The 27848-nt window shown below is 44.1% G+C and overlaps 1 protein-coding gene across 1 annotated transcript in view; it reads left to right on the top strand.

Moving 5' to 3' along the window:
- LOC138498515 (zinc finger protein 432-like) overlaps positions 1-27848 on the top strand; it is an 88843-nt gene that overhangs the window by 44466 nt on the left and 16529 nt on the right. Inside the window, exon 3 of the mRNA XM_069622291.1 lies at positions 26826-26928. The gene's annotated coding sequence lies outside the window, so the exon portion shown is untranslated. The remainder of the gene's footprint in view (positions 1-26825; positions 26929-27848) is intronic.

Genomic DNA, 27848 nt, shown 5'->3' with positions numbered 1-27848 from the left:
TTGCATCCTGTACTTCCATGCCCACCACAGTGATACATGTACCCCGCTCGCCCAGGCCCAATCGCGTGTGAAACTTCCCGCAAGCCCCTCAAGTACACGCACCCCGCTCGCACAGGGCCTATCGCATTTGAAACTTCTCGCGCACCCCTGAAATACACGTACCCAGGCCAATCGCGTGTGAACCTTCTCGAGCACCCCTGAAATACACATACCCAGGCCAATCGCGTGTGAAACTTCTCGCGCACCCCTGAAATACACGTATCCAGGCCAATCGCGTGTGAAACTTCTCGCGCACCCCTGAAATACACGTACCCAGGCCAATCGCGTGTGAAATGTCTCGCACACCCCTGAAATACATGTACCCAGGCCAATCGCGTGTGGAACTTCTCGCACACCCCTGAAATACACGTACCCAGGCCAATCACGTGTGGAACTTCTCGCGTACCCCTGGAATACACATACCCAGGCCAATCGCGTGTGGAACTTCTCACGCACCCCTGAAATACACGTACCCAGGCCAATCGCGTGTGGAACTTCTCCCGCATCCCTGAAATACACGTACCCAGGACAATCGCGTGTGAAACTTCTCGCGCCCCCCTGAAATGCACGTACCCAGGCCAATCGCGTGTGAAACTTCTCACGCACCCCTGAAATACACGTACCCAGGCCAATTGCATGTAAAACTTCTCGCGCACCCCTGAAATACACGTGCCCAGGCCAATCGCATGTAAAACATCCCGCGAGCCCCTGAAATACACGTACCCCGCTCCCCCAGGCCCGACCGCGTGTAAAACTTCCCACGCACCCAAGAAATACACGCACACGCTATTATTCAGACAGCGGGTGTCCGTGTTTGTCGCGCACCCCTTTGCACGTCATTTGTCCTAGAGGGCCACAGTATGGGACATTTATCAGAGCTGTGTATACGTGCTTTTTGTTAGCGCACATTTTGGCGCACTTTTATTCATGCATAGGGACGCTACCGCCTGCTTTCGTGTGGCGGACGTGTATGGGCCTGTGCGTGTCTTTGCCCGTGCGCTGATTTGCCCTATTCGATTCCATGAATACGTGTTGTAGGCGAGCGTGTGGGCGTTCCGCGCACTTGCCTCCTGTACTTCCCCCGTGATGCCCACATTTTCACGAGTTGTTCCCCATTCCGCGTGTCACACCCCGTGTTCCGTCTACTTTTGTTATGTGCGCCGCGCTATGTGCGCTTTCGCTGTGGCCTTAGCGCACGCCGTTAGATGACCTGTGCGCCGGCGTGCGCAGCGCACTTTTTCAGCGCACATCCCACATTTTACTCGCGCACAGACTTCCATGAATAGATGTGCGCTGGTTTCCCTGCGATATTCCCACTTGCACTGCGATTTTTCCTGTAGCACTGCGAATCGCACGTTTTCGCACGCGTGCACCGATTTTTTTCAGCGCACATTCATTCCATGATTCGGCCTGATAGTCTAACGGAAGACATGAAGTTGTTCACTTCACCTGTTTCTGTAACTGGTCTGGGGAAACCATGTGGCATTTGGTGTAGTATTTACCTTTTGTTTTTGCATTTGCTACGACAATATTTCCCACATTTGTGTCTTTGAAATTGTACAATTTGTGCATGAAGATCACTATTTGTTGCTTCCGATGAAATTTTACAAGTGACATATTTTTCGATAAACTGCAAAACAGTGGCATCACTATTTTGACCAAATTTAGGAGCATCTTTAATCCTTAAAAGCATGTGGAAAAGTGGTGCTCCTCTAGCTTGGTATTGTTTTTTCCAAAAGAAGTGTTGCACTTCTCCGAGGGGAGGAACAGTTGCATAGCAATGAAGCGATGATGGAAATATCTTGAAACATTAACAGGATCTAGAGAGCAAAGTTCTCCAGGTGTTAGTATATCTGTTTGTTTTGTTTTTGTTTAATATGCGTTGGAAATCACGTAAATCTTCCCATGCATATTCTGCACAACTTAATGTAACAAACCAAGTGGATGGGCCAAGGTTTTTTATCATACAACGTACATCTCCGTGACGTCGGAACCAGTACTCTTTAGTACCACGCATGTTTGCTAACACATTTGTAATGCTTGATTGTAAAACCTCATCTTTTTCTTGCACTTTTTGTAGTAATTGCTTAGCTGAATTATTTTGAAAGTGGGTTCATGATTTCAATGTGTGTGCAACTCTAACATAGTTGCTAGTTCAATTTCAAAGAGGAGGTGGAATATGTATTCCCAGATTTAGAGAAAATGTGGACCTTCAGAATACATTCGCAACAAGCGGTATTCTGATGCTGTTATCTGAATTTTTCTATCATCGTACCTTCCTCCTTTCCCAGCAGGAAAGAGTAGAGGAAAAGCACATGCTTCTATACTTTTCTCCCATATGCTGATTGGTGATCCTTTGGTTTGTCACATTTGGTACGGTTCCAGTGCATCATCTATGGTGTCATTAGAGTGTAATGGATGAATTGTATAATGTTCTAAAATATTGGATACTGTAGCAGGATCTAGAAGTTCAAATTGACCAGTTTCTGGTGACTCTTGAATTATTTCAGTGGTTTCCCTCAGGTTTTCTTCAATATTCATTTCTTTGTAGTATTCACTATTGTCTTTTAGATATTGCAAGGCTTGTCTAACTTTATGTAAGTCTATGAGTTGTTGCCAAAATGTTTGTCTTTTGTAGGTACACCATTTACTTAGACAATTAAAGATCGCTCTATTGGACGTTGCACTCCCAGAGTGTGCACATTTTCTTTTAGATCTAATGGTAAATAAACTACTTTGCCACTAATGTCTTTCATTAATTCAGAGGGAAGTAATTTTGCTGTTTTTGGTTGAAATGGGTGCACTGTTTGAATTCTGATGCTCTCATATAAATTGAGTGGTTGCAGCGGTTTTGGTAGTGGGAATAATTCCAAGTTATTTGTGATAGCACGTGAAGGAGTTTGGTTGTTGTCAAGTTTTGTAGTGCAGTAACTACAACGTATTAAGGGGTCAGTTATTTCGTATTTTTTTTCCGCTATAAGGTAGAGAGCTAATTCAAACCATTTGGAATCTTCATTGTCTTCTATTTTGTATGTTATGTCTATAGTTTTTGTGTTACTTTTATAAAAATTTCTGCGGCAACACACACACACATGGTTTGGTACTTCGGCTGATGTACTTTTAAATGTTAGTATTTCTTTTTTGTATGTGTGTAGTAGAAGGTTGCCATCTGTACAATTGTTGCTAGTCTGTTGTAAAGCTATTGCATTTTGTAAATAGGTCTTTGGCTGTACCATGTAGAAGATTGTTATTTAAATTGGCTAGTGCTAAAGCAGGACTTTTAGCATAGTACAATTTATAGACTAGATTTCTTATAGTTGAATGATGTGTTGATATCATTTTGATATGATGGAAGGTGCTTTTGCAAATGGGTCCTGAAATGCAGGCTAATGAATGTCCTTGTAGTCCTGTGTATTTGCGCACTGGACAGGTATCCATATTTTGTAGCAGTTTCATTTTGATTTTGTATTTGCCTTTCACATACTGATTGAGGAACTGGCGTAAAGATTTGAAATATTTTTTGGCAATGTTACTCATTGACGTGCATGGCCATTTGTATACTGGACGTTCAGGTTCAGTTGAATGGAAAGTTGATACTGAGTTTTTTGTAAGTAGTCTATCTTGTTCTATTATGGTATTATTAAGTTTTTCATACCCTTGTCCACTGCTATGTATGGCAATTGTGTTTGTTTGCTTTGGTTTGTAAGCTTCTTCATTGAAATATGGTTCTGTGCTGGTGGTGTGACTCCATTCACCTCCACAGATATTTAAGAAGTTATTTTTGTTTACATTCCATTTATTGAGAAGTCTTTTTTGTAATTTAGTAGTTAGTTTTGTTAGTGGTTTCATTCTGTTTAACACTAAAATAAATAACTTCCTTTTGAGAAGGATTGCACTGTCTATCAAAGCTTCTAAGATTAGTTTTCTACGGTAGGTTTTAAGGGTTGTGCATGAATTGTCTCCTGTTTTTATAAGATTCTGAAGGACTCTGTGGCAGAACATTTTTGCCAAAATACTTTTTTTGGTATGCATACCTGCCAGTATATCATGATGTATAGGAGCAGTGTTAGCAGTAGTGGTAGCTAAATTCTTGTTACTCACTTTCTGTTTTGTTTTACATTTTGATAGAGGAGGCAAAGTTTCTGTACTGGAGGCTTGTTTTGTTTCACTTAATGACTGCATTAGCTGTTTTGTTTGAACTTTTTTTACACATTCTTCTAGAGATGGATGCTTATTTTGGACAGTTTTATTTTAATTTGCTCTACTTCTGCGTTGCTTTCTATGGACCTTCTTTTTAGTAGGCATTCTTTGGGGTCTTTTGAAAACAAAAAGAAGGTATGGGTTGGGCTGTTCTGCAATGTATGTGTGCTGTGTGCATGAGTGTCTGAGTATGATGGTAAGGATGTATGTGGTGGTGTGTGATTGTGCATTGGGCAGCTACAACTAGTTGGGAAGGCTATTCTATTTGTGTGTTACTATACTGGGGTTCAGATGACAGTAGAAAGTAAGATAGTGGTGAGGAGAAGCACTAATACTTAATCTAATGGTATAGAATTAAAACAGTTCTTTGTTCTGTAATACTAACAATCTAGGGGCTTAGTTATGTCGTTTGTGCGCCGAAAAAGGGGGATTGTGCGCCATTCTGCCTGCTAATCCCTGTTTAACAAATGGGGATTTGTGGGCAGAATGGTGTACAAATCTGAGTTTTTTGGTGCACAAATTCCATGAATCAACCCCACAGTGTGTTTGAGTAACAGTAAGAATATTATGGTAGTATTGCACTTACTCTTTTTGTGTGGAATGAGCAGGTTTCTTCTGAGTTGTTGTTTATACTTCAGATGCTGCTGGTTTTCAGGAGAGTGGTCTTCACTGCAATTTTAAAAGAATGTAATTTTGTGTGTTTATAGCACTGATGTTAATTTTGACATCGATTTTTATGTTTTTGTAGTAGTATTCTTGTTTGATATATGAACATAGTGTGTGCATGCAGTTTCCTTTGACTATCTGCAGCTTTTATATTTTACTTACAATATGTTAGTTCAAAATGTTTTGAAAATGAGTAGAATACTAAGGGTATGAAACTCACTTTTTTTAAGGGTGTGTTATTGAATGTTAGGAGAAAGAAGAAATCATGATATACTTATTTTGCAATTGATATAAGGTAAATGGCAGATACTGTATAGAAAAGCATGGCATGTATGCATTTGTGAAGGTGTGGGCAATAAATCAGAAGGGTGTGATTTACAGGCAGTGGTGTTATTGCAGCTGGATGCTTTCCAAAGATAGTATCTATCTTGGAGAGTGTATGAAGATGCATGATCTTATCCTGGCTGTGTGTAATTTATAATACACTACTAAGTGTTTTTCTACAATTATACTGTTATTTCTCCCATCTTCTAATATTATAATTTTTTAGATAGCTGTGTGTGTAAAAAAAAAAAAAAAATAGATAGCAGACAGGTTTGGAAGTGACCGTTGATTTTAGCAGATGGGGAAAAATGACAGTAAGTTTGTTTTCTAGGTTATACAGGTTAAGTGGCATTTACTCTGTTTATATGCATTCATAAGAGTTGTACATGTACTGTGCAGAAAATATGCATACCTGTAGTTTGTATTCATGCATGTGGATATGCATGCAGCTGCAAGTAGAAATCTTGGAGACTTGTAGAGTAGTTTTTGTAGTAGGTGCTTTCTAATGATATGAGACTTGTACTCAGAGTGATCAATAGTACATTTGACGTGTGGAACTCTGATGATGGAGTTAGATGTAGAGGTCTTCGATGTGATTGGTGGATGGTTGTGTGACTGCTTACCTGTATCCAATGAGGGAATGGCACAGAGAGTGATGTGGAAAGGGTAGAAGGGCTGTCTAAGAGTTACGCGCCCGCAGACACCGTGGCTGTCCGCGGTCAGGGCGTGCCACATCTGGGGTTTTCCAGCAAATCCAGCATGGAAAAGGGAGTGTAGGGATCAGCCAATCAGATGTTGAGGTTGTGGATTTGTGTTGAAAGAGACTGTGTAGTGAAGATGGCAGAGGTGGAGAAAGTCAGGGTGTTGGTGCTTGGGGATGTGTTTGTCCATGGTTTACAGCAGTATGCTCAATGGAGGCATGTGGCAAACCATTTTGATGTTAAAGGAGTGGAGGTGGTGTGGAGCACTGTGCCTGATTGCAATGTACAGGGAATTGAACAGGTTTGTGAAGATATTGGCAGGATGAACAGTCCCCATGTGGTAGTTTTGCACTATGGCACTTTCCATTTTGGCTATGTCAGTGCCCCAACTTTGTTGGCAGATTTGGAACACTTGGTTCAAGCAGTAATGAACATCCTTCCAAATACCAAAGTAATCTATTCTGGATTACTACCTAGGGAAATGTGGGACAATAGTTGTGTTTTTTGTCCTCAGCAAAACATTGATAGGTGTGCAATCAACCGAGGCGTGTGCTTTCATGCTTAGAGCTGGTATGATCTTCTGTAATAATGAGAATATTGATTCCAATAATGCTGTTTATTTTAAAGAAGATGACATCTCTTTATCTTTTACGGGAAATGCCATGCTGGAATGTAAGGGTTGCTTTGGAGAAGGTTATGCGAAAATTGTAGGAGTAAAGTTAGAAAACCAATACAAAAGAAAAAAAAATACAAAATAACAGGTGTCTATGAAACATCTGCAACAAAAAAAAAGGCTCTTTTCAGAGCCAACCTCAAAGGGGAAATGGGGCACACTATTTAAATTTACATTCACCACGCTCAGATTTTCGATATGTCTGCGGACATGGCGGTAGTCCGCGGACAGCGCGTATTACATACATGGATTTTGGGGTGGAGAGGCATGCAAATGAAAATGACAGAGCAAGGGATTTGTCAGTAAAGTTTACTGGCTGTGTTGTGTAAGGAGAGAGCTTGTCAAAGTCTATTTTTCCTGAGAGAAGAACAGATAGCTATGGATGTGTGTTTCAGAAAACAGATTAATTGGATTTTGGGAGACTCATGGATACATTGGTTGGAGGTGCATGCAGAATGCTGTGGAGCAGCTGCAGATCTTGGATTCCCTCATGTGGAAGTGCACTGTCATGGAGAGCATGGAATGAAGTGGCTGGACTTGGTACCTCTCTGTGCTACTTTAGAGACAGAGCATCATCCAGACATAATTATAATTCATTGTGGAGGGAACAGTTTCGGACATGTGTCTGGAATTTCATTGTAATTTGCAATGAAAGAAGGACTTGGGAAGGTCATGGGCATGTTCCAAATTCCCAAGTAATTTTTTCTCATATTGCGCAAAGACAAATGTGGCTGCGTTCTTCTTCATTTGGTCCACAAATGGAGAAAGTGAGACACAATGTCAATAAGGCTGTTTGTGCCTGTCTAAGAGATGTTGGCATGTCCTCTTTTCACAATGAAAATGTTATGTTTTGTAGCACATACATTTTTCGCAGAGATAGAGTCCATCTTACTTATCCTGGCAATCAGATTTTTCTGAGAAATGTACAAAATGCATTGCGACCTTTTTTGGAATTACAGTAATCTAGTTTGTAGTAGATGTTGACGATTTCAAGTTTTTCAAACACACAAAAACACCACCAAAAGGCTCTTTTCAGAGCCACCACTTCATCCCAGAGAAAAGTGCCTTGGTTTTGCTAGGGCAGCACCCTAAAACCTTATGTCCTAGAACTGTCCGCGGACTTCTAAAAAATGCACAGGGCCCTGCACTGTTTATTTGCCACTTCTTAAACTGTGAAAGGCGGCTCTGAAAAGAGCCTTTTTTATTTTTTTTTATTTTTGTTCTATTTATTTTATTTGTTTTTTTTACACAAGACACACTAGGAGAGGAGGGGAAAGGAGGGTAATGAAGGGACACCAACCATGGGATAATAAAGGGCAGGTGGAGAGAGGAAGTTGTAGGGGTGAGCCTTACTTAGGTAGGTAGCAGGTCTTCTGTGCTCCGTGACCGCAGTCTCGAAAGCACTTCGAAGACTCTCCCCCCTGCAGAATACCGCGTTGCAGTACATACACAATATTGTGACCCTCGAAAGGTAAGGGTCAACAGCATCGTGAATGGCCTGTGAGGCAGCTGGAGGGATGCGCTCTCCCACAGGAGTGTCTCTTGTGGTGAAAGGAGCAGAAACGGAGCATATGGTAGAGGAACTCAACCTACTACGTTCATCACAAGGTACAACCTTGCAAACGGCCCCACCGTGGAACGACTTCAGGTGTCACTTCATGGATGTCGTACAAAAGCTGTACGAACCACGCCTCCCACGACTCTGCACCATTTTGCACTGGTTGCAGGTGACCTTGTTCGCACATGCTTTTGGTACGCTACCATGAATGGTAAACAACCGCCACACCCAAGACTCCCGGCGAGTGCTGGTAGTAGGGACTTCCTCTACCTCATCCTCTTCATCTTCGTCCTCTACATCCTCACGCCTGTTCCCCTCTGCAGGCCCTTAGGGAGGTGGTGGTGGTGGAGGGGTTGGGGGTGGTGCTGAGGCAGATGTAGCAACGGCAGCCATGGATGCCATCAGGATGGATGAGATAATCTCAGCAAGAGTAGCAAAGGCAGCAAAAGTCAATCTGCAATAGCCAGAAGCACAATGAAGATCAGCTCTGGGGTGTGGCCTTTTATAGGGGTAGAGGGGTGCGCTTCGCAGACAGATTGAACACCTCAAAAAGTTCCAAAAAGTATGTGGAAAGCCAGGGTCATTATCTGGGACATGTGCAATGGTGAATCTTTACTGTAAAATACTTTGGATTGTCTGAAAAATGTATTTTAAAATGTTCGGGAACTGGACAGTGTCCGCAAATCAGGACACACGCTCAGCATGGGTGCGGTCACATGATGACTTCAGGAACACGTCCGCGAAGGGAACAGGTGTCCGCAGGACACCAAATGCACAGGAACGGTTGTGTGCATGTGCGCGGTTGTTCTACGAACAGTGTTCGGGTCCTCAAACAAATAAAAGTGCGACACAAGTGAGACGGATAGTTATGGACAGGCGCAATGTTCGTAGGATTTATGGCTGCGGTGCGCATGTGCGTAGATGTTCTACAGACTGTACGGACAGGTATAGTGTCCTTAGGACAACTCCATTTTGCTCATTACGAACATCCAATACACTGGGTGTATTCTAAGAACAGTCCATCTTGCTTACAAACGGTACAGACAGGTATAGTGTCCTTAGGACACCCCTATTTTGCTAATTACGGACATCCCGGACAGGCGCGCTGCCTGCGGACAACCCAACTGACTTTAAAAAAAAAATAAGACACAAAGGATTGAATTAAAAGGCACATAATATTTTTTTATTATATACAGATACAACATTTATGAAAGAGAGGGGGGAAGCAGAAACTGACTCAAATACAGGGGAATTAGGGGTTTGGAGAGGACGGATTGAAGTCTCATCAAAACGTTTTTCTTGGTGTTGAGGGTTTGGGTATAGTTCACTGGGACATGGAGAGGGGGAACAGGTGCATGTGGGACAATGATATTTATTTTTTTCTTTTATGTGGTCCTCCACAAAATGTTTCAAAAGATTACAATTTTCCATAAGCTTGTCCATTTTTTGTTCAATGCGCTGCAGAGTATTTTGTAATTTCTCTTTTGGTGTATTATTTTCAATGTTTGTATGGTCTGTTAAAAAAATATATATATGTTAAGTGCACATAAAGTAATGATTATTAATTTGCTTATAAAGAGAAGTGTCTACCATTAGTATCACTGTCTTCAGACATTTCCTCACGTGGGAAATTTTCCTCAAGCCATTCCAAAGTACTGAACATTTCTGTGTAAAAAATAATATATTACTTTTTGTGTACCTAATACAGAAAGTTTAGAAAGATATAAGAAACATTAAGTTTACTTACTAGTTTCTGGTAAATTGTGTTCTTACTGCTGTGCAGTTTTTGTGAGGTAATTATGTTGGAAGCATATCTTTTTTTGTTTTGGTATATTCCATTTTAGTACATAGGCTATTTAAATGAACGGTTGATGTGTTTCATAGATAGGTTTCACTTCTTACTTATTATTATATATAATGTGTGTATGTGCTGCTTTTTGAACTTGTTCAGTGTTTATATGGCATGATAGAACAATCTAAGATACCCGCTGAGTGTTTGGGTAGTGTTTCTGTTGTCCGCGTCTGTCCGCGGACATACGCACAATCCGCAGACATCAAAATCACTAGCAGGGGGGTCGGCATGTTCTATGTTACATGTATATAAAGTAAGGGAATCCTAGTAAACATCTATCAAATTTACACTATGAATATGTACATTCAGTAAAATAAAATTTGATAAAGGGACGTTATGGTTCAAGGTAAAACCGAAAAACCCCTGCAATTCGCCAGTTATGGTACAAATCTGCCTCCCTTGTGCCTATACACAAATGTACAGTCTCTTGCATAGTCTCTTACCCTTACTAGTCTCCTCCAGCACCTTTGGAGCCAGATAGCATACACAATTGCACTTTGGGGTGCTGGGCAAGGATCTCTCTGTGGGGGTGACGGAGGACTGGTCTGACTCAGACTCCCGTATGCATTGGATTGTTGAGAGCTGCATTGTTGAGAGCATGCTGGCCTGCAGGTGTTGGATATGTGTGTCCGCAAAGGTCTTCAAGCGCACCTGGTGCTGCTCCATAGCGTCCAGCCTCCTCCATATGGCATCCTGACATGCATGGGGTTGAGGGCTATGGGGAGGGCTGGGACGGATGTAGCTTGATCCGTATGACCTGCTATTGCTGTCACCTGGCCAGTGACAATGTGGCTGGGTGCCCCACTCAGGTGACGAGAGGGTATCGAGGGCCTTGGTGCGTGCACAGTGGCCTCTGTGCGACTGCCAGGATCTGGATCCCCTGTCACGACCGTAGAGGCCGGCTGTTAGGTTGGGGGCGGGGAGGTAATTGTAGGAGCCTTGCCTGCAGCTGTGTCATGATTGCTGCTCTCTGGTGCTGTGCCTGTGTTGGCATGTGCAGGGCTGCTGGGCCCTGCTGTCACAATTCTACCCATTCCCTTCCCACCGATTAGAGGTGCAGGGGTGATGGCTGTTGGTCTTGACCTGGAGACCTGACCATGGGATGTAGATGAGCATGCATCTTCCTCCTCTGTCGCCTGTGAACCTGTTGGGTGAACAATGACATGCTGTTAGTCATCATGCGTACTTGTATGTGGGTTTGCTAGTCACACATGCGCTAAATGGTGGAGGGACATCCTACATGTGGATTGAATGGTATGGTTTATTGCAAGCCAATGCATATGGCCACAGCAATGTGGTGGTAGTGTCTTCTGAGGCTTTACACCTCATTGGCATGTTGTGGTATATATTTACCCAATCAGCAGTACTTCCCCACATCACCAAGCTGCACTTCAACAGAACCAGCAAAATGGCTGCGGCGGCTCTTGTGAGCACCATTACACCCAAACTATGTTTGGGTGCAACAAAAGGATGGCTGCACTGTTTTGCCAAGCGCCATTGGGCAAGATGGAACAGGGAGCACCCCGAGAAAGGCTACTAGGGTGTGTTCTTGTTTGTCTCAACGAAATGGAGTGAAAAAGCAGCGTTGTTTTGCTGCAAGCCCACAATTCCTATTGAAAAAGGGAATATTTCACCTTTAAAATGATGCCGCTCTGATGCTATTTGTCCCTGTTCTTCATCACACTACTTTTAGCAAAAATACCCTGTCATGCCCAGCCATATTCACATTGTGCTCCATCAGAAAAGAGCCTTATTCCTGAATGACAGACTGTGCCAGCAAAATCTGAGAAAATCAGCAAAAGCTTTCCTTCAGCTACACAGGGAAATCTTACAGTTTGCTACAAAATGTCAAAAATCACTGCTTGAAAAAAAAATCATAGCTTTCTATGCACATGTCAATTTCATGAAGACTTTTACCTTGTACAGACTGGTGTGTAAAACAAGCTGGCTACAGTTACAGAACAATGTTAGGAAGTAGATGGATGATAAATCCCTGCAGCATTGACCACGTGTCAAAATGGGCTTTTACAAACCAGAGAACAAAAATGCCTGTTTGAAAAAGTACAATGTTGAATGAAAGCTTATCCGTGCCTAGCAATGTAAAGGGATTTGTTGGTGGGGAAACATATATGGGCAGATTTATTCAACAGGCTTGTTTTGATTCAGGATAAAATAAAAGAAAAATAAAACTGTTAAACTGCATTGGCTGGATTTTGCAAGCTCCCAAAACAGGTTATTCCAGGTGGTCAACGCTAAGGCTTCCCCCAAAAGGGATCCACCATAAACTTCCAGGACAACAAATTGTCTTTTAAGCAAAAAGATGGAAACCAAATGTCATGCGCCCTGAGCGAACTTTCCAGTTGAAAAAAATAATGAAAGGTGTAATCCAATTTTGATGGTTTATCCATAAAACTTTGTTTATTTTCAAAAAGATAAATCAATGTCCTCAAATCAATGCCCTCTACATGTGTTTCACTGTCTTTAGTTTCCAGACAGATCTTCAGGAGGGAATAACAAATCTATTTTTCCGAGTCATGTGACATATTCAATCCTTTTTTGACACATTTAATATCATAACAAAAGAGATATTTGTCTGAAAATAAAGAAAAACATGTTTTTGCTTAGTGTCCTTTAAATGTGTTGCAAGCACTTCTAGCATGGTTAACTTTCACACAATTTTTACTTGTCTAAACCTTTATGGTCCTGATTGCTCTTTTGCAGTGTAGAAAAAACCTTGAAAACAAATAGCTATTTAGTACACATATATATAGTACTGAAGCGCACTCACTTGTGTTTTTTTTCTTTCTGGCCCAAACTTCTATATGTGTCTTGAATTTGCTTAAAGGAGCGTTCTACCCTTTTTGCTGTCCCAATTTAAAGTAAAGCTGGGGAGAGAGGAACATCGGATATGATGAATAAGTTATGGCGTTCACCTAGTTACTATCACTTTAATCTTGATCTAATGGTATGTCTGCTCCCTTAGTTTCCTCTTATTACACTAACCTTCCTTTTCTTTTGTTGCTCTAGCGTTCGATGCTTCCTGTATTCGATCCTCATATGCGTGGGATTGTACGGCCTGATAACCGTTATGCTTACCTGCTCGTTTTCGCTTATATGATTGTTCAATGTCGCAGTCACGTGATGGATTGCATCACGTGATCGCTACTCCTCCATTTTGGTTTGGGAACAATGTAGTGCTTCTTGCTGCTGCATGAACCCTTTATTGTAGATGCGTAGACATGCATCTAAATGCCTGTATGGTGTTCCTTTCTTTAGTTGCTTTTCCCGGTGATTACCGTTGTGCGAAAGCGTGATCACTTAGTAGTGTGTATCACGTGTCCGCAGCAATGTGCCATCTTGGTATGGGAATGGTGCAGTTCTTTCCCACACAATTGGCATACTTTATTTTTTACTTTTCCAGCTGCACAGGTCCATTTGTATGGATGCTAAGTAGTGCTGCATGATAATGTGATGCTGTTCTTTTGCTTTTCATGTTTCCTATTATACGGAAGTATATTTACGTGATTGTATATTCCACAGGTTCAATCTTTTACTTTTTGTTTGGACAAATTAATTTCGATGCATGTGCTATTGTATAATAGCATAAGTTGATGTACTTACCTAAATCTGATTGGTTATACTTAGTGCTTGCAATCGACATTTACATGCTTATTATTGTTTGGCTATATATTAGGCTAACAACTAAAGCATTAAATAAACTTCCAGGACACCTGGATGATAATTACTAGGTTGGAAAACTTTGACCAAGACAAAGACACTTCACATACTCCTCATACTTTGGTCTGGGCTGAGCCATCTTACACCTCAATTCATGGTTCGCACCACAGTTGAAAGTACTACGCAAAGAATAAAGAACTAGCGAAGACCACTGGAAAAGCCACCCTACCCCTACCAACAAGGATAGCCTCATCATAGCCTCTCTTAACTATAAAAAAGCAATTTTTCTTGCAAAAAGACACTTGTAACACACGTATCTTGCAAGCTGAATCCAATACCAAATATCTCTTCAAGATCCTCAAAGAACTTGAAATTCCTCCCACAACTCCTGATACATGCATTAAAGACAGCACATGGTGCTCGAACATGCAAAAAGCGCTCCTTGACAAAATCACTACATCACAATCCAAAATCATTGCCAAAAAAAGTAGTCTCCAGTCTAACCTCCAGGTTAACTCCCACTCTACCAAAACTAATCACACCTTACACACCTTTAAACCGTTTAGCTATTCACCGCTAACGGTCCACAAGGTTGAAAACATCATAAATAAACTCAAACCATCTAATTGCCAGGGTGATTCATTTTTTATTATTCTTTTTATTTATTTTCATTTTGAAAGCGCTCACACAGCCCGGGGGCATTGAGGCGCTGTTACAGAATTTTTTTGTTGTTGTCTTAGTTGCATATTTATAACGCGCTTAAATACCCAGAGGTTTCTAAGCACGGACCCAGAGATCGAACCTGTGTTGCTTCGTGTCGTCTTGCTTCCAAGGCGAGCACACTGCCACTGAGTTATCCTCCCGGGAATGCCCAGCTCCCATAATAAAGGAGTCCGCCCATGAACTAGCACCCTTCATTACAGCACTAATATACACATCCTTCAGCACAGGCACCGTACCTGATAACCTCAAGGACGCATGGGTTATCCCACTCCTGAAAAAACTGACACTGGACCCTAATATACCTACCAACTATAGACCCATCACAACCATGCCATTCCTCTTGAAAATCTATGACCGAGCAGCATACCTACAGATCCAGGACTACTTGGAATGTAACAATCTCCTTGGCCTCAGGCAATCAGGCTTTCGTCCCAAGCACGTAACCGAAACTGCACTCATTGACCTCAAAACACAAATTTGAGGATCTTAAAGACAAAGGCAAGATGGCCCTCCACTTCTTCGGCCGGGTTCGATTTGGTGAACCACCAAATCTTGTGTCAACACCTCAAAGCGGCTGCCCACTTCTTAGATAAAGCCACTACTTGGATCCGATCATTCTTGGCAAACAGATCCATGAGGGTCTTCTCCTCCGCGGCCTCTGCTGTACCATCACCAGTATTATGCGGGGTCCCCCAAGGTTCTTGCGTGTCACCCATCTCATCTACAATGTGTTCACAAAACCCTTATTTGATATTCTTGACTATCTGGGTGTCACCTACACAAACTATGTGGATGACACCCAGATACTCATCCCTATCACGGGTGATCACATAGTGGACTCCAAAGCCTTAAACAATGTTAATCAAGTCATCCAGGCCTGGATGGCTCAACACAAGCTCTGTCTTAACGATGATAAGACAGAGCTCCTCATCCTGGGCTCACCCAACCGACTTAGTCGACTAGACCACACCTTCAAATCCTGTATCATTAATGGTAATCTTATAAATGTTTCAATGACACCAAAACTCTAGGTTTCCACCTTGACACTCTACCTTATCCCTCGCAAGACAAACTATAATGCTGTGATCTCTGCATCTGCCAATTTGTGCAAACTTATCGAACTGCATTATCTTGGCCAGAACCCTAATTATGTAAACTTTAGGTCACCCAAAATAATGCCATTAGGGCTGCTTTGAACATCCCGAGAAATCAACACATATCAGACAGAGTTTCTCTTAAACCGCTTGCCCTCACGCATAAGTGCCTGTTTAACAAGGCACCTCAATACCTGGCCAGCCGGTTCATTCCACATACCTCCAGCCGACCACAGAGAGCAGCCCAAGTTCACTGCCTATCCATACGCAGATTCAAACTACAGAAATCTGAGTATCGGCTTCCCGGTCCTTTTCTAAAAACTCTGGAACTCACTGCCCACTACACTTGGATCAGAACCCTCCTTCCAGGCCTTCAAGGGCAAAGCCAAACTCTGGATCATGGCTCAAGATATACACTGCCCTTCACATCAACCTTAATTCTTCTCTGATCTACCCTCATCCACTGCCACTCCCATTGAGTCGCCTTTGCACCTGCCATTGTATACCCTGTTCTGCAATTGTAACTGTATACTGATGCTGTTTATGTAAGCTATGCGCCAGTGACTCGTCGTCATGCGTTGAGTCTCTAATGTAAATATGATCTGTAAATTCTGCCTGTAACCAACTGTTTCTGTACCTGCCTCCTTTGCAACTGTTAATGCACAATGAGCCTCATCGGTAAACCTGCCGCCACCATTGTTTCCATGCCGGGCGATCACAACTCCTGCAGGCGGGGTTTAACACCGCCCGCCTGCAGGTGGACGAGGAAACACCGGCAGCATTACGAGATGCTGCCGGTGTTTCCATGATTCCCATTAAGTCCCATAGGACTCAATGGGAATGGGGATTAACACCATTCCGCCTCCGTGATTCCCGGGAAACCGGGTTGTAATGCCCCAGTAATTCTGGGAATCACGGAGGCGGAATGGTAATACGAGTCCGGCGGTAACCAGGTGGTTTTACCGCCTCGGTTACCGCCGGTCTTGTAATGAGGCCCACTGTCTATGTAACCTAAGATAAACGCCCAGATGCCCCTTGTCCATGCGCGCTATACAAATAAAGAAATACAAATACAAATGGAACTTCTAGGACATGGATGTGTGAAGTGAAAAATCACACCTACTCATGACTTCTACAAGAAGCTTCAAAGGAAATCTCTGTGACAACCCTGGATTGAGGGGGTATCCTTGGAAAGGCATGCCCATATATGGGAATCAATACTGATGTTTGCCCCCAAGGACTATTTATTAATAAAAATGTTAGACATTTACCTCTGCAGCAGGACTTTGCAAAAATGTGAAAAGTTGACTGTTTAAATGTGATTTTATGGGCTTTAATTGAAAATGTCATCAACCTCACTGAAACATGGGGAATAGAAATGGCAGAGAATTGGGTATTCCACGGAAAGTGTATAGGATGCCACTGTCAAATTTGACACTGATACGCCTAATGATAATCTATACACATGTGTAAAGTTATAGAATTTTAAGTAATATAATTCTCACTGAAAAGGGCGAAAAACTGGTAGAAGGGCGAAACAAGGTCCCACAACCGTGAGGATTGGACTGCTATGCTCTATATACAATATGTAATCTGCCCATGTGATTTGTTAAAGTGCCACAAATGTATAAATGTCTAAATTAGGTTATGACTGATTTTTAGTAAAAAGGATTGTGGTATGGCTTTTTACCTCATAAAATGCAACCTCATAAACTTGGACTCCTCCTCGAGGAGGCAACCAACATTGATTGTCCTATCCGCTTCTTGGCGGTAGATCTAGCTCAGTTCTGCCCACCAATAATTCTGTGATGTCACCATGCCCTATAAATAAGAGTGGTTGACAGAGCTCCAGAGACACACACTCTCCTGAATTTCCTGTGCCGGCGTTCCTGATTTGCTCCATTCATCTTGCTGTTTCCAGATTTCACTACAAGGCCAAAGCATTGCTGACCCTACTCCAACAAGGCCAACGCATTGCTGACTCTACTCCTGCAAGGCCAAAGCACTGCTGATCCTGTCCCAGCAAGGCCCTTGGTCCAGAGAAAAACCACTAAAATCTCATTAAAAAAGGGAAAAGCTGTGGTACCTTTTGCATCCTGAAATCAGACGAGCTTACTGCCCACTACCTGCCTGCCCGCTGCAACCCTGGCATCCAGCTGTCCTTGCCATCCGGTGACCAGAATTGCCCACCTGTTTGCTGTAAGGCGCGCCCGCCGTGTGGTGACCAGACCCAGTTGGCTGTTCCATAATTCCAAAGCTAAGTGTGGAATGTGAGGTTCTCCCCATCACAGAGAAACACATAGTCTCCCCATCTTGACCATTTTATCTGTATTATACTCTCTAAGCAATCCTATTTATACCCTGGTAACTTGTTAAAATTCTCTGTGCACTCTGTCCTTGATTTCTAAGTGCGAGCGCCATCTCTTTGCATTTCTGTCTGGTGTAAATCCTAAGCCCTTAGTTATATTTTGAGTAATCAATCTAATTTACAGTTAAAGTTGAGCACTGGGGTGATAAGGTTGACCTCGCGAATCAACCTTGGAGCTTACTGTGTTCCTCTTTAACAATATAGTCTAGATAATTTAGTTTAAGTAACATTTGCCTTTCTCTCAAAACTGAAGTTTTCATTTTAACTGCTCTATTTTTCCTAAAACTGAACCCCGAAAATCTCATCCAAATCTTCAGCTACCACCATTCTTTCACTTTAATATTGTCCCTGTGATATACATCTGTTCCCCAGACCAAAAACTGCATTGCGATTTTTCAGTATTTCACCCGTTTTTATAAAAAAAACGTTTGGGTAATTTTAAACGGGAATTGAGAAATTTGCAACTTTCCAACGTGTCATTCGGCTGCAGCATGTTCTAACTCTCCACTCATTTTCAAATTGAATGCTTCTTAATGATCCATTGCATTGTGATTGCTAGTGTTTCTGCATTCCTGTTGTTGGGAGAAATCATATTTGCCTCACATATTTAACTGCATATTAAGTATTTATTTGTCCATTTCCGGGTGTCATTTCATGCCTTTGCAAAGCGTTTTTGCCTCTTATTCTGGGAGGGAAAGTCAGATGATTCAGTTTTCTGCCCCTTATTCCTGACTGCCTGCTGCTTCTTTCTATCCACTCAGAATCGTGGGGGTTCAGGGATTGTTTCAGGGGGAAACCTTACCTTGGGTGCTATCTATCCTAATTCAAAAAGTGCTCCTATTCACTTGTGCTTTGTATATGTTCTAGGAGAAGGTTAACCAAGTGCATTGCATCCATTGTCATTGTAATTATCCCCCCATTGGTGATTGCTGCCCCATATTAAAATTGTATGATTTCCTTTGAATCTTAAAGTAAATAAAATATTGCATTTTCACCAACCAGCCTGGTTCATGGTCCATTGTGACCGGGGTATTTTAAAAAGGGGGTGTAAGACGAGTTGTGTACCATTTCAAATTAAATCCACATAAAATAAAGACAAAGGCATCCCAGTTGTGCGCTACATACTAGGCTGAGACCAAGGTGTGTGTCACCCGATTGAAATCCTTAACAATGTGCTCTTTGCCTCTTGTGCTGCCAACATGGTCTGTATGTACGACTGTCCTGGGGTTGGGGGGGTCCACTTTGGTACTTGTCCTTTCTCAGAGAACATGGGTGCGGCATAGAATTGCATGTGCTCCCACGCATTTATTTATTTTTCATTTGCTACACACCCAGACCCTGGGGTATCACAGCGTGGTTACAGACATCTTAGTAGTTGGTTATACATTTGAAAGAAAAAAAAAATCTTATGAAGTTGTTTACATATAGAGCGTACATATTTTCAAAATCAACAAAACAAACAAAAGGGAATGCACGGTGATTTAAAGTTTAAACAGTTTGCACTAGTATAGATTCAGCAGTGTACTAGTATTGGTTGAACAACCAGGTTTTCAGCTGCCATTTGAAGCCAGGGAAGGAGGTCTCTTTTTTGAGGTAGGTTGGGAGTGAGTTCCAATGTTTGGGGGCTAAAACATGGAAGCTGCTACCCTCTGCTCTGGTATTGTTGTACCGGGGTGTCACTAGATGTTGATTGTCATTTGATCTCAGTGATCAGACAATTCCTTTTTTCTGTATGGCGTTAAGAATCACTGGGGCTTTTTTAGCAAAACATTTGAGTGATTCAGAGGGTTTTAAAGATAATTCTGGCTTCGACGGGTAGCCAGTGGGCATTCTTCCGGATCTTAGAGATGTAATCCCGTTTTTTTATTCCTAGTGCTGCGCTTAGCACTTTATTTTGCATGAGTTGCACTTTATTGATGTTAGTGTTGGAGATCCCTTGTAGTAACACATTGCAATAGTCCAACTTGGATAATACCAAGGCTCTGGCCAATGTGAAGCAATTGGTCGGGGTCAGGAATTGACGGCTTAGCGCTATAAGTTTGGAGGTGTAGGCCGTGGAGGATGCAAGTGTGCTGATATGTTTGGTCATCATGAGGTTGGCGTGTAGGAATACGCCTAGTGTTTTAACTTGCTTGAGCACAGGGATCAGGGTGCCATCAATGTTGATAGTGGAGTAGTCTGAGTGATGGGTCGCTATTTTAGTTGGTGATCCCACAATGAGTACTTCAGTCTTCTCATCGGTGAGACAGAGGCTTTTTAGCACCATCCAGTTTTGGATGGTGGAGTCGATTTTGTTGATGGTTAAGGTGTCCTGGTCATAGTCCCCTGAGATGGGTATGAGGATCTGGGTGTCATCAGCAAAATTGGTGTAGATGACACCCATATCATCAAGGGTAGAGAAGAGGAGCTTAGTGTAGGCATTGTAGAGTGTTTGGGATAGGCATGAGCCCTGAGGTACTCCAATGGGTACTGGTATGGGATCAGCCGTTTCCCTACCAATAGCCACTCTAGATGTACGTTCAGCAAGAAATTATTTCACCCAGATAGTGGCATCATTGGAGAAGTTAGTGATGTGCACAGTTTATCATGATCCACGAGGTCGAATGCTGCGGATAGATCTAGCAGCAGGAAAATACAGAGTTTACCTTAATCTCTGATAGTGTCCATGTGGATCTTGAGATCCAGGAGGGCTGTTTCAGTACTGTGATTGGGCCTGAAGCCTAATAGTCTAGTTCCTAGGAGTTGGTTCTGCTCAAGAAGTGATTGTATTTGTCTATATGCTATTTTGTCTGCGTTTAAGTGAGAAAGGGACTGTTGTTATGGGTCGATAATTAGTAGGTACTGTGGGGTCCAATGGGGTGACCCGTTGGGACTGAGTTTGTGTTGAAAGAGGAGTTGATAAAGTTGGTAATGGAGGGGGCGAGGGTGGATGGGCATTCGTTCACTAGTTTAGCTGGGACGCTATCTCCTTTACAGTTGGAGGCTTTTAATTTGGACATGGTGTCGAGCACCAGTTCTTGGGTGACCGGAGTGAAGTGGAATAGGGGGTTAGTTATTTCAGAGTCTGTAGGAGGGGGGCTGGGAATAGGGGCGCTTGTATTTGCGAGTAACCCTCTTTGGTAGACTTTTTTTGTTTTGTAGCAGAGCAATTTTAGCAGAGAGTGCGTCTTGAATGGTAGTGCACCATTCCTTACTAACGTTGGCGGGAGTCGTGATTGGAATGGGATTTTCTAATTGTCTAAGAATAGCAAAGAGTTCTTTCGAATCAGATGAAGCATTGTTGATACGTGTGTTGTAAGCATTGGCTTTGTGGGAGAATATGGTTGTTTTATAGCCTTTGTTTGCTTCATTGAAAGCTTTAGAAGTGTCAGGTGTGGGATGTTTGCTATGGGCATGTTCAAGGGAACGTTTAATTCTTCTCAGGGACACTAGTTCTTCATTAAACCAGAAATAGTTTTTGTTGTCTCTGCGACGTGTTTTGGTAGTAATAGGTGCTACTTCGTCACTAGTAAGTGACGCATTTGTGGTAGTAGTCAACAATGATACTTGGGTCGTTACTAATGACTACATTGGTTTCGAGAAGTTTGTTGAGGGTGGGGGTGAATTCCTCTGCCATGAGCTTGCAGGGATTTCGGGCTTTGAAAGTGTCTGTTGTTTTAGTCACAGGAGGGTGTGGTTCATCACTCATGAGAGTGAACGCTATACAGAAATGGTCTGTCTACCCGAGAGGTGTGATGGCCTCTATGGTTGGATTGGTGTTAAGTGACAATATCCAGTCCAGGATTCTCCCTTGACATGTTTGGGAGCATTCACTAGCTGGCTAAAGTTCATGTCCTTGAGTGCTGTGTGAAGGGATGCAGCTTTAGAGTCTTGGTCACCATTGAATCCTAGGTTAAGATCTCCAAGGATATAATGCATTTCATGTTGGGTTTGATGAGCGGTGTAAGGAGTGGGATGTCTGTTTCACATTCATACTGCTGTGCTTTGGTACGTGCACAGTTGACCTCCCATGCACATTCATACTGCTGTGAATCGGTATGTGCACAGTTGACCTCCCATGCACATTCATACTGCTGTGCATTGGCACGTGCACAGTTGACCTCCCATGCACATTCATACTGCTGTGCATTGGTGCGTGCACAGTTGACCTCCCATGCACATTCATACTGCTGTGCATTGGTGCGTGCACAGTTGACCTCCCATGCACATTCATACTGCTGTGCATTGGTACGTGCACTGTTGACCTCCCATGCACATTCATACTGCTGTGCATTGGTACGTGCACTGTTGACCTCCCATGCACATTCATACTGCTGTGCATTGGTGCGTGCACAGTTGACCTCCCATGCACATTCATACTGCTGTGCATTGGTGCGTGCACAGTTGCCCCCATGCACATTCATACTGCTGTGAATCGGTACGTGCACAGTTGACCTCCCATGCACATTCATACTGCTGTGCATTGGCGCGTGCACAGTTGACCTCCCATGCACATTCATACTGCTGTGCATTGGCGCGTGCACAGTTGACCTCCCATGCACATTCATACTGCTGTGCATTGGCACGTGCACAGTTGACCTCCCATGCACATTCATACTGCTGCTCATTGGCACATGCACAGTTGCCCGCCCATGCACATTCATACTGCTGCGCATTGGCACGTGCACAGTTGCCCGCCCATGCACATTCATACTGCTGCGCATTGGTACGTGCACAGTTGCCCGCCCATGCACATTCATACTGCTGTGCATTGGCATGTGCACAGTTGCCCACCCATGCACATTCATGGCACGTGCACAGTTGCCCACCAATGCCTGGCTACAGTGCCAGCATTAGCCCTGAAACCGCCTCGGAAAAAATATTTGCGTTATGGTTGCTGTGCCACAATGACATAGGGCGGCCTAGCAGACTCGTGCTGGTGTAGCTTGAGTGCCATATTCCAGTGGAAAGCACCCAGCACCTGTGCTGGAGCGGGAAGTTAATGATTTCAACTGAGCACCACCGTAATACCAGAAGGCTACCCCCATGCTGGTATGGCAGAGGTGCTCAGTTGAAATCATCAACTCCCTTCTCCAGCACGGGGTCTGGGTGCTCTCCATTGCAATTGGATGCCTTCACCACACCAGCAAGGGGGTGCCCTTGTAAGACCACTCCAATTTGTTGTGTTGGGTTGGGGTTTTGATGTGGTGCGACTGCCCTGATCGCCCATGCCTGAACCCTGTTCTGCTGGGAAAGGCATAGGATGGGGGTTCCTTTGTGAGCATAACCATGTGATGATATCTTCACCTGTCCATCAGGCCCATCTATGCTGAGAGCTGCATGCTTGTTATGGTCATTTGCCCAGTGCATTGTGAGCGGAAGGGTTGAGGTGGGGGGGGGGGATGTGCATTCAAACTCATCAGATTCAGCTTGGCTGCTGGCTCTAGGGTTCGGCACTCCCAACTCCCTTGATCCACTCCATGTGGAGGATGGAGCTGGCCTTCTCTCATGGGGAGCAGGTCAAGGGGGTCCACGGTGCTGCCTCGGGTGTCTAATGATTACTGCTGGTGTTTGGACAGGAGGCTGCAGACACTGGCCATTAGGTCATTCTACTGCTACCTGCAGTCCTCACTGTCCTGTGGGACTGTGCCCTCAGCTGTGACATTGTTGCAGATGCCTGACTAGAAGGCTGCATTCCATTGTACTGATATTTTAAGATGCTGGGAGCCATATAGCTCCTTGGCATGGGCCATCACCTCATCAGTAAGGACCGTTAGCTCCACCTTGCAAAATGTTTGCTTTGTCAGCCTCTGTCCTGGCACCTTCCCCTTGGACATGTTTTCTCTCTCCTGTGGGTCTACATGGATACAGGAAGTGGTGGATTCAGAGCGGATTGAGTTTTTCAAAATGGCCACCGCTGTGCTTCCTGTTCTGGCAGTAATGGTAATTCCACCAAATATGGGCATAATTACCGCCATGGACTCTGTTTTGGCGGTAATTCTGCTCGATGGAATTACTGGTACCGCCAATGGTGAGTGGGCGCTCCCACCGGGTTGTAATGCAGCAGTGATATGTTAGGTTGTGATGCAGGGGACACGCCTTGTTAACAGGGCATGGTACTGTGCTCTGCTATTATAATTTATGGTGATGTTCCGTGAGTGTATAGAGCAGAGCTGTGAGGCAGTATCTTCCCTCTTGAGCTCATCGCTCATCCGCCTCCAACTCCCTCAAAGTCAGTTGTTTCTCAAAGCAATGAGTTGGTGGCAGATCACTTTCTCTGGCAGGGGCCTCTCTCTGGAATAGCCTTCCTGCCTCCTTGAAACTCGAGGAGAACAATCTCCGGTTCCGGCAGAACCTCAAAACCTTCCTCTTTGCTTCTGCTTTCTCTCCTCCCCTCCCCTGCTGACCTTCTGGCTGAAACTGTACTGGTTACCTGGCCACCTTTTCTGATCTCTGGCCCAGGCCCCGTCAATTGCCCACCTGCACTGCCTCCCTGGCTACCCCTGCACCTGGGGACCTGTTTTTCTGTATCCCTACAGTCCCCCTACCAGCACTTATGTCTGCACTTCCTTGCACTTGCCACTAGCTGGCCATTTTATTTATCTTATTTATTCTACTTTCCCATGTACTGCACTTTCCCCTCTCCCTTCCCCCTGCGCACTTTTCCTTTCCCTCCTTCCCATGCACTTGCGCGATCTGAATAACACCTGGCCTAGTAGGATCGTTGTCTGTCCTCCCTTTGTTCCCCCCCTTGCCTCGCCGCGCCTTGAAACACTTGTGTATAGGCGCTTTGTACACGCCATATCATATCATATATCATAGTGCTGTCAGTTGCTTACCTGTGCCCACACCGTAGTTATATCCCCAAGACTCTCCCTGATCCGAGCTCTCCCTAAGCTGTACCAGGTCACGCCAGAACCCAGTAGGAGGCTGCCCACCAGAGGGGCCCTCTCCCCCCTGGTGGCCCTCATGCCAACTTGTGGCACGTGGGAAGCAGCACTCTCCAGCCCGCTGTTGCCATCTTCACGGCAGTACTTGGGTTCTCGTGAGAAACAAACAATGACTTATTCCTGACACCTCAGGGTTATCCCATTCTCCCATCGTGCCCCTCCGCTCTGCACTGGCGACCATGACTAGTTAAGGGTGAGAGGCGTCCAAATGTGGGAAGGAGTGTCAAGGCACCAGCAAGGAAAACGCATGCCAAATTGTGCGAGTATCTTGCACATAATAGCAATACCTGATAATGATTTGAGTGGCTTCCATTTGAATTGACCGCCTGATGTCTAACTTTCGATTTGATACCAATCCCTGGAAAAAGAATTGTACTACCCAAAAGTAAAAGCTGTTGGCTTTTCTGTACTTCTCCCTATGTGGTCTGCACACCAATAATGTCACCCTGCCCTTTTATAGCACGCCCTCCGTCACATCTCGTGCAACGATCATCTTTGACTATTCAATAGGGTCCATATAATGTGCATATGAATACATTAATTTGAGACCAACATCAATGAGATTTGCTTCCTAGATGTCACCCCAGTTTGGTTTATAGTTCCTCAAGTAATGTTAGTGCTCTCCACTTATTGTATACTATGATAGGTTCTTCATATACACTGTCTCTTAAACTATATGCTTGCCAAAATGGCATCTCACAGACTCCCACACCTAGACCCCAAACCTTCCAACACTACCCAGCAGGGGAATGTCAGAAAGGCAAGTGGACATGGATCATCTGGTCTGGAGGAGTATGTCTCGTTCTTCACGCATACCCAATGCAGAGATGAAGGGCAGTGGAAGGCAACAGCACAATACAACACCTCCGAGGCCGAGGAGAGGACTAAGGAGCAATCCATATCTAGGCTTCCCAGAGTCCTCCCACCAACCAGTTGCTCAGGCTTCCTGCAGGTTCAGCCCTACCATGGTGGGATGGTCCATTGGTCAGACCTGCTGGGAAAGGGACGCATTTTATAGCCAGGCACTAGAGTATAGAGAGATGGGCATGGCTGAAGGCAGCAGGAGGGCGTGGTTTTATAGACCAAGCACTAGCAGGCAATATCATTCACAGTATCACAGCAGGCTGATGTAATATTAATGATGCAGGGAGGCAGAGGGCCTGGGCCATGCACAGCCTTTACTCCTGCTAGAATTAAATTGCCAACTTGTGGTAGTGTTCGGCTGTAGGTTCCTGACAGCCCAGCTGAAAACAGTTCACCAACTTGTGAAACAATGCAAGGATCTGGGAAAACCTGTGCATTACTTTTGTGGTAGAGGAAGATGATAAAGATATGTCTCATGAATGAATCAATGGTCGTTGCTATGTTGGGAGGGGTACTGGGTCAAGGGCAGGAATCTGGCTCATTCTGCTTCTTAGTAAAGAACCTCAATGATGGAGTTTTAATTCGTTTTCACTCTGCAAGTTCAGAAGCACGTGTGTAGAGACTAGGATGGAGGATGTTGAGGTACAGCATTCTACTTTTTATTGCAATTGCTTATTATAGTACATTGTGGCCAGATAAATGGATCAACATTCTGGGAGCACGGAAATTGGATTCAAAGGGGACTCGAGATTGATATGTGCCACACAAGGATCTGGGTAGGCCAATATTGTTAAATATTGTGGGCCTTGACATCCTACAAAAAAAGAGGTGTTGCTTCTGGAGGGTGGTAAAGCTCACACAGCCTAAGATGGTGGCTGCACAGACGACGCACCTGAGAACAGTTGAGGGGGAGCTTTTCTTCTAAGGATTATCCACTCCGACCATAGAGCACTCCCAAAAAATGACTTCATCGTGTCACCTCAAACTGTTGTTTGTCCCGCATACTGGAAAGCTCAAAGGTTCTTGCATATACTGTTGTGATAGCTACCTACACTAGACACACAATAAATGTAGGACTGACAAACAGGTGGACGCTTGTTGTCTCATGCATTGTGGGGTGACTATGCATACTATTCACACGTACATCTTATTCCAGGGTCGCTGCCATATGGGTTGCAAGAGATGCTGACTTTGGAATTCTCATCCCTTTCAGATCATGGATCTGTGGGATTATGTTGAGCGGATTCCCCTGAAGTAAGGTGAGTAGAATCTCCACAGTAGATCAACAGTAAGCATGTGTGTTATCACTAAATGGTGGCATCAATTTGTGGATAATGGCAGTGATGGGGCAACATCCCCATTGGTTACCAGTGATGTGATGAAATTAGTTTTTGGTCACGGCACAAGGGCGTGCTGAGATTCAACCTAAGGTACAAGGATCAGAATCCACAAAAAAGGGTCTGGGTCGGGTAAGGGAGCCTAGTAAGCAACAGACACCCACTCCTTAACAGTAAAGCAGAGTGTGTACCACCTCCTGAAAACTAGACTAGGAGTGGACGATGAGTGGCAGTCTTGCAGTGCCGTCGGAGAGTCTGTCTCTCATTTCCATTGTGCTGACCTGTGTGGGAGGACCTGCATAAAAACTCCATCCATCCGCGGAGCAGACACGGAGTGGACGACGAGTGGCAGTCCTGCAGTGCTGTCGGAGAGTCTGTCTCTCATTTCCATTGTGCTGACCTGTGTGGGAGGACCTGCATAAAAACTCCATCCACTCGCGGTCGGACGCGGAGTGGACGACGAGTGGCAGTCCTGCAGTGCTGTCGGAGAGTCTGTCTCTCATTTCCATTGTGCTGACCTCTGTGGAAGGACCTGCATAAAAACTCCACCCACCCGCGGAGCGGATGCGGAGTGGACGACGAGTGGCAGTCCTGCAGTCATGACTGTCGGGGCTGCCAGAGCAAGCAGAGTTATTGACTTAAATGACTCCTCTAGAGAGGAAGAGGAAGGTCGACGCCTAAGAAGCGCAAAATCAACCCAGAAATCTGGCCAAAAACACCAGATAAACATCTTAAAGGAACAGACGCTGATCACCCCATGTAGGACAAATGAGCGTACAAGCTTGGAGTCTTGGAGCTACAACGAAATGGTTCAAACAGAGGTGGACGGTCAACAGTCTATG

The sequence above is a fragment of the Ambystoma mexicanum genome, chromosome 5q (genome assembly GCF_040938575.1).
Source record: "Ambystoma mexicanum isolate Mex_15411 chromosome 5q, UKY_AmexF1_1, whole genome shotgun sequence".
Taxonomy (NCBI): domain Eukaryota; kingdom Metazoa; phylum Chordata; class Amphibia; order Caudata; family Ambystomatidae; genus Ambystoma; species Ambystoma mexicanum.
The sequence above is the reverse complement of the archived record's forward strand: the minus strand, read 5'-3'. Positions and strand labels throughout refer to the sequence as shown.